The following is a 6,533-nucleotide window of genomic DNA, read 5'->3' on the forward strand; positions in this document are numbered from 1 at the left end:
GAGAAGAAATCATTAGCAAGATGCTTTGTCTTTATTCAAGTCATTTACATTTTCCAATCATGCTGTAAGACCAAAAATATGTCTTTTGTTTATGCTACTTCCCTACAGAGAACTCTACCAAGATACTATAAAATAAAGCTGATTTTGTGCTTTGGTGCTGGCTGCAGCTCAGCTCAGTCAGCCCTCCTGATCCCAGCCTTTGTCTCTGTGTCTTGTGTTGTATTTTCTTCATTCCCCACCAATTCCAGTCTGGTTTGCTCCCCTTCACCGTGCTGGTTCAAGACCAGCCTAAGCAAAAACAAGACCTCCATCTCCACTAAAAATAGAAAAACTAGCTGGGTATTGTGGTGGGTGCCTGTAATCCCAGCTACTCAGGAGGCTGAGGTGAGAGGATCTCTTGACCCCAGGAGTTTGAGGTTGCTGTGAGCTAAGACGCCACAGCACTGTACTCAGGCAACAGAATGAGACTCTGTCTCAAAAAATGAATAAATAGGCCCGGTGTGGTGGCTTGTGTCTGTAATCCTAGTACTGTGGGAGGCTCAGGCAAGTGGATTGCTTGCTCTCAGGAGTTCCAGAACAGCCTGAGCAAAAAATAGAAAAACTAGCAGGGCGTTGTGGCAGGCACCTGTAGTCCCAGCTGCTTCAGAGGCTGAGCCAGGAATATTGCTTGAGCCCAGGAGTTTAAGGGTGCTGAGCTAGGCTGACACCATGGCACTCCACTCAGGGCACAGAGTGAGACTCTGTCTCAAAAATAATAATAATAAAATAAGTAAATAAATAACAATAATTAAAAAAAGCCTTTCACCTGACCTAGAGGTAGTATACTAGAATGAACTTTGGAGTTAGAAAGAACTGGCCTGAATCTACTTAACAGCATGATGGTCTGAAAAAAGGATGTCCACAATATTTCATTTACAGGGTTGGGTGAACGTCAAATACAATTACATCTAGTGCTTGGACAATCTTTGGTAACATTCACTCACTTGTGGATGTCTGGCAGCTGCTTGAGTCTGCTAACTAACAACAGACAAGACAATGGGGCTGGCAAAGTTACCTTTTAGCCTCTTGCTTTTTCAGGCCTCACCATACTTCCAGCTACCAAGACACCCCTCTACCTCTATAGGTCATTCAACAAAAAAACTCATTTTCATTAAAGTATTAAAGGATGGAAAAGATTGCCTATTGCCCCTCCTAGGAGTATTTATTATATGCTTCTACTTACATAAAATTCTAGAACAAGCAAAATTAACCTAAAAATTCTAGAACAAGCAAAATTAAGCTATGGTTACAGAAATTAGGCCTGTGGTTATCTGGGTCTGGGACTTAGGGCTGAGAATTTCCTGCAAAGGGTCACAAGGAACTTTTTTGGAGTGGTGGAAATGTTCTATTCTTTGTGGTAGTGGTTGTTACACAGATACGTGCATTTGTCAAAACTCAACAGCCTGTATCCTCAAAATGAGCGGATCTTAGTATGCATAAGTTATATATTGATAAGTTGCTCTTAAAAAAAAAGATCTTTTAAAGAGGTTGTATGTAATGCTGAAGAATTAATCACTAAGAATAGAATTATTAAAAAGCTGATGGATGACTAACCAGGCTGTGGGGGGAGAGAGGGAGTTCCAGAGGACATTCTGGTCTGAAAAATATTTGATGTCCTTTTCCAAACATAAGAAGCTATTTTGAAAGTGTGGTTTAGGTCCCTGAAAATAAGGATTCTGTGATTGCCCAAACTCCCACCTGTTGGTTCTTCCCTTCCTGGTTTTTGACTAGGATGTTCATTCATTCAGGCCAGGCCCTCTTCCAGGAGGTAAGGGATTCTGAAATGAGCAAGACAAAGTCTCTGTCCTCATGCAGCTTACATTTTAGTGAGAGGAAGGAAATAGTAACAATGTAAATATAATAGGTTAAGCTCAAGGGGGATAGGGAGGGTAGGGTTGGAAGGGACAGGTGCTATTTTACATAGGGGGCCAGGGAAGCCCTCTGAGGGAGGAAGACACTTAGCCAAAGACAGGAAGGCAGGAGAGGGTGAGCCTTGTGGACATCTAGGGCAAGGCATGGGGAACAACAGCGCAGGAAAGACAGCAAAGAGGGAGACCATGGAAGGACAGATCAGAGAGGACGTGGGCAGAGGAGTGTGCACATCACGTGGGACCTTGTAAATGGAGGAGAGGTGTTTGGCTTTTACTCTTTGTGAGGTGGGAAGCCCCTGGAGGATGAGAGATGACATGATCTGACTGATGTTTTAGGAGGCTCACACTCCCTGTGTTGAGAGGGGGAGGTGTGTTCTGGGTAGGGGGTCACCAGAGGCCATGGCTGGAGAAGAAGAGTGTTTGGAGAAGGCAGAACCTGGAGCTAGTAAATGGTGGCCAGTTTCTGAATACAATTTAAAGATAAAGTCAGCAGAATTGGTTAATGGATTGAATGCAGGAATCTGAAGAAAGAAAAGGAGTTAAGCACAATCTCAAGATTTGGGGGGCTCTTTTGGATATAATTGGAGAAAAAATATTTTTGTTATGTTTATTATCAAGAAAAAGCTATAGCCTTTATTTATGAACTACTTCTTTAACTTAAATAACCATATTACAAAATAAATGGAATGGTGTGAACTACCTAAAAGTTTTGATGCATCACACAAAGGGCAAAAGAGATTGCAAAGGCAGAGAAACTTAAGTATCAGTCTAGGACAGTTTATAGGCCAATGGGATCAATTGGGGATGAGTATTTAAAACTGGAATAATCCCATAAAATGTGATAACCTCTTATTTTTCCCCAAAAATGCTTTCTCATTGATTCCCTCTTATATCTCCTGGTCAAATTACTTGCCCAAGTGATGCTGAGTTGGATGGAACTGGAGTACTTTGATGGCGAAGCAGGAGTTTGGTGACACATCAGATGTTAAGATAAATTAATTTACATGAAGTTTCTCAATCCCCAAAGTAGTTTAGAATAAACCAATCATCATTTATCCAAAGAGGGAAACTATCACAGAGGTACAAATGATAAGTTTTTCCGTTTTCTTTTTATCCTTTACAGTGCTTGTATTTCACAAATTTGAAGTCATTGGTTTTTTTCCCTCAGTCGTTCCCAGGTGATGATTCATTCCGATTCCTAGTAAAGAACTGAAAATTCCTTCCTCTGCTTTCAAGACACAATATTAATCCCCCAGCAAATAAAATGAGGTGAGAGGAAAGAAAACACTTCTACTCACATTGCCTGGGGCACTCTAGATTTTCAATATAAGGGGGTAAAGACCACCTTCACTTCCGAAATTATTTTCAAATAGACTGACTTCCCAAAATGCCCAGATACCCTATGTTCCTGGAGAGGTGGGCTGAGCTAAGACCTATAGAAGAAAAGTAATTTGTCTGAAATGTACTTGATGAGACAGTGGAACTCAGAAAAATGTATCTACCAAGATAGGAAGGTCAGTAAATGAAGTTAGTTCTCCCCCAGATATAGGGGAAATATTTGACTTTTCAATAATACTGGCCTGAGGTTTTTGTGTGTGTGTTTTTGTTTTTAATTAAAAAAATTTTTTTTTTTAGAGACAGAGTCTCACTTTATCACCCTCGGTAGAGTGCCATAGCATCACAGCTCACAGCAACCTCCAATTCCTGGGTTTTAGGCAATTCTCTTGCCTCAGCCTCCGGGGTAGCTGGGACTACAGGTGCCTGCCACAACGCCAGGCTATTTTTTTGTTGCAGTTTGGCAGGGGCTGGGTTTGAATCCACCACCCTCAGTATATGGGGCCGGCACCCTACTCACTGAGCCACAGGCACTGCCCTGGCCTGAGGTTTTTAATCTTTTTTTCTTTCTTTTTTTTATTTTTATTTTTATTTTTATTTATTTATTTTTTTGTAGAGACAGAGTCTCACTGTACCGCCCTCGGTAGAGTGCCGTGGCGTCACACGGCTCACAGCAACCTCTAACTCCTGGGCTTAAGCGATTCTCTTGCCTCAGCCTCCCGAGCAGCTGGGACTACAGGCGCCCGCCACAACGCCCGGCTATTTTTTGGTTGCAATTTGGCCGGGGCTGGGTTTGAACCCGCCACCCTCGGCATATGGGGCTGGCGCCCTGCTCACTGAGCCACAGGCGCCGCCCTCTTTTTTTTTTTTTTTAGAGATGGGGGGGTCTCACTTTTGCTCCAGCTGGTCTTGAACTCATGAGCTCAAGCGATCCACCCGCCTTGGCCTCCGTAAGTGCTAGGATTACCGGCGTGAGCCACCGTGCCCGGCCCTGGCCTGAGGTTTTAATTATGTTCTTTAATGCAGCCTTACTCATGATCTCCTAAGTTTTCAGGAGAAGAATGAAGCACCTGAGAGAAAGAAGAGGTAAGAGCCAAATATATCAGATGGAAGGCCTACTATGGATTGACTCCCTTCTCAGTGCTAAAGAACCAGGGAGAGTTATTCATCCACTGTGTCTTCAAACATGTATAAAATACCTACCATATTCCAGGTATAGGAAGTATTTCAGACGAAGCTGAATAAATGAACAAATGAACCACATCCAAATCAACAAATCGCCTTTGCATCAAAGTGTCCTTATTTTCCTATCTTGGCTTAGAAAATCAGATTGTCATCTTGTGCTGCCTGTGCCTTTGGCCGCTAAATGTGCTCAGTGTGTTTGTGGGGGGATCCCAAGGAACATTCCAGAGGTGTGGGGGTGAAGTCTCCGGAGGGTGGAGAGAGAGGCGGCTCAGTCTGCTTTCTGGTTCCCAGGCCACATCTGAGTCTCCTTCTGGTCTCATCCAAAAGATGGGCCAGTGGCAGCAGTGGACACAGGCTACCACCTGATTAACTGGCTAATTCTAAGGACACCACAGACCCAAACCCAGAGTGCAACTCCTGTGGAGAAACTCTGCGCAGGGCTTCAGGGAACACTCCGGGGCCCCGCCATCAGGGACACACCGAGGCTGCAGCTCCTAAGCCAGCCTTGCTGCAGCAGGTGGATAGCTGAACAAGGGTGCAGTGGGGCCCTAAACCTGCCTGCAAGTCATTTCCTTATTTCTGTAGCACTACCCAAACCGCCACTGCTTGAAATGGCTTTTTCAGGACACTGCTGGGTGTGCCTTGGGAGGGAACAGTGTAAATAGGCAATGACACAGGTGAGCATTGAGAAGAGAAGACATCTCACAGGGAAGTGGGCGAGACCCAGCCGCCTTCATCTTGCTAAAGATGGAGGCCCCAGATTTTTCTGAGTATGACCACTTGGTTTCCCATAACCAAACCATATTCCAGATCCTTTGAGAAAGAACTTCTGAATTGGGCCCTACGGAAATTTTATTATCCCACTGTAAAGAAGTATGACTTTCTTCCCCAAAAATAATAGCAATGCAGGTTACATGTCTAGATGCAGAGACAGAGAATGCTTCATAGTTTTCAAAAGATTTTTCTGCATTTTGTCCTGTGTAATTCTCATGGCATAACCATAATGTCAATGAAATCATATACAGCAAAGACCAAAGTTGGCTAAGCCCAAATGCCAATTGCCGCTCATTCTTTAGCTATGTGACCTCTTCCTTATTTGTAAAATGGATATAATACCTGCTTCATAGTAATAGTAAACAGATTAGCAGTTCTATCTGGGGACATGGGTAGGGAGAGGTTGGAAACACTTAGCTTTGTGTCCAGCCCATGATACGGCACTAATATATTAGAATTAGGTGGGAATGACCAATGAGAGAACTGAGGTTCGGGGAGACCAAGTGACATGTGTTGGTTCCCAATTCTACTTGACTGGGAAGCCAAGACTAGAATCCCCAGGCTCTAGAGTGCTGTTCCAGGCATCCAGCTGCCATATCACTGTACTTCCCACATCATCATCTGTTTACAAATAAACTCGTTGCCATCTGCATTTTTTATTTACACCCACAAAAAAAAATTAAAGAAATGTATACATGCTCTCATAGATGACCACGGCTCCTTATTTTCTGTAGTGCAGGGTTCATAACTGGTGCTGATTGAATGGTGCCCCCCCCAATCATATGTTGAAGCTCCAGCCTCCAGTGTGATGGTATCAAGGAGGTGGGACCTGCAAGAGGTGATGTGGGTGGGGTCCTCATGATGGAATTTGTACCCTTTATAAGAAAAGACCCCCGAGCGCTTGCTCATTTTCTCTCTCCTTCTCTTCTCTCACACATACGTTGCAAAGGGAATGGCTTGGGGAAAACATGGGAAAAAATATTTTCTGTTTCCCCAACTTTTTGGGAACAGAAACCAGCATCTGTCCCTCAGGCCAGTGGTTGAGAGGGGTAGGGAATGTCTCTTGTTCTTTGTACCACAGGAGACAGCTCAAGGGAACCATCTAGGCCAGTGGTTCTCAACCTCTGGGTCACAACCCACAAGAACTGTATTAAAGGGCCGCAGCATTAGGAAGGTTGAGAACCACTGATCTAGGCAGAGGTCACAAGATCCTAGCTGAAGATGTAATTCTCGAGATCCTCTTAGCTGAAGATGGGCTTAATCTGGGTGGAGGTCACAAGACTGTGACAGAGGCCACAAGACTATCTTGGCCCAAGATGGTATTAAAAG

This window comes from Nycticebus coucang, chromosome 12, assembly GCF_027406575.1.
Source record: "Nycticebus coucang isolate mNycCou1 chromosome 12, mNycCou1.pri, whole genome shotgun sequence".
In the NCBI taxonomy this organism is placed as follows: domain Eukaryota; kingdom Metazoa; phylum Chordata; class Mammalia; order Primates; family Lorisidae; genus Nycticebus; species Nycticebus coucang.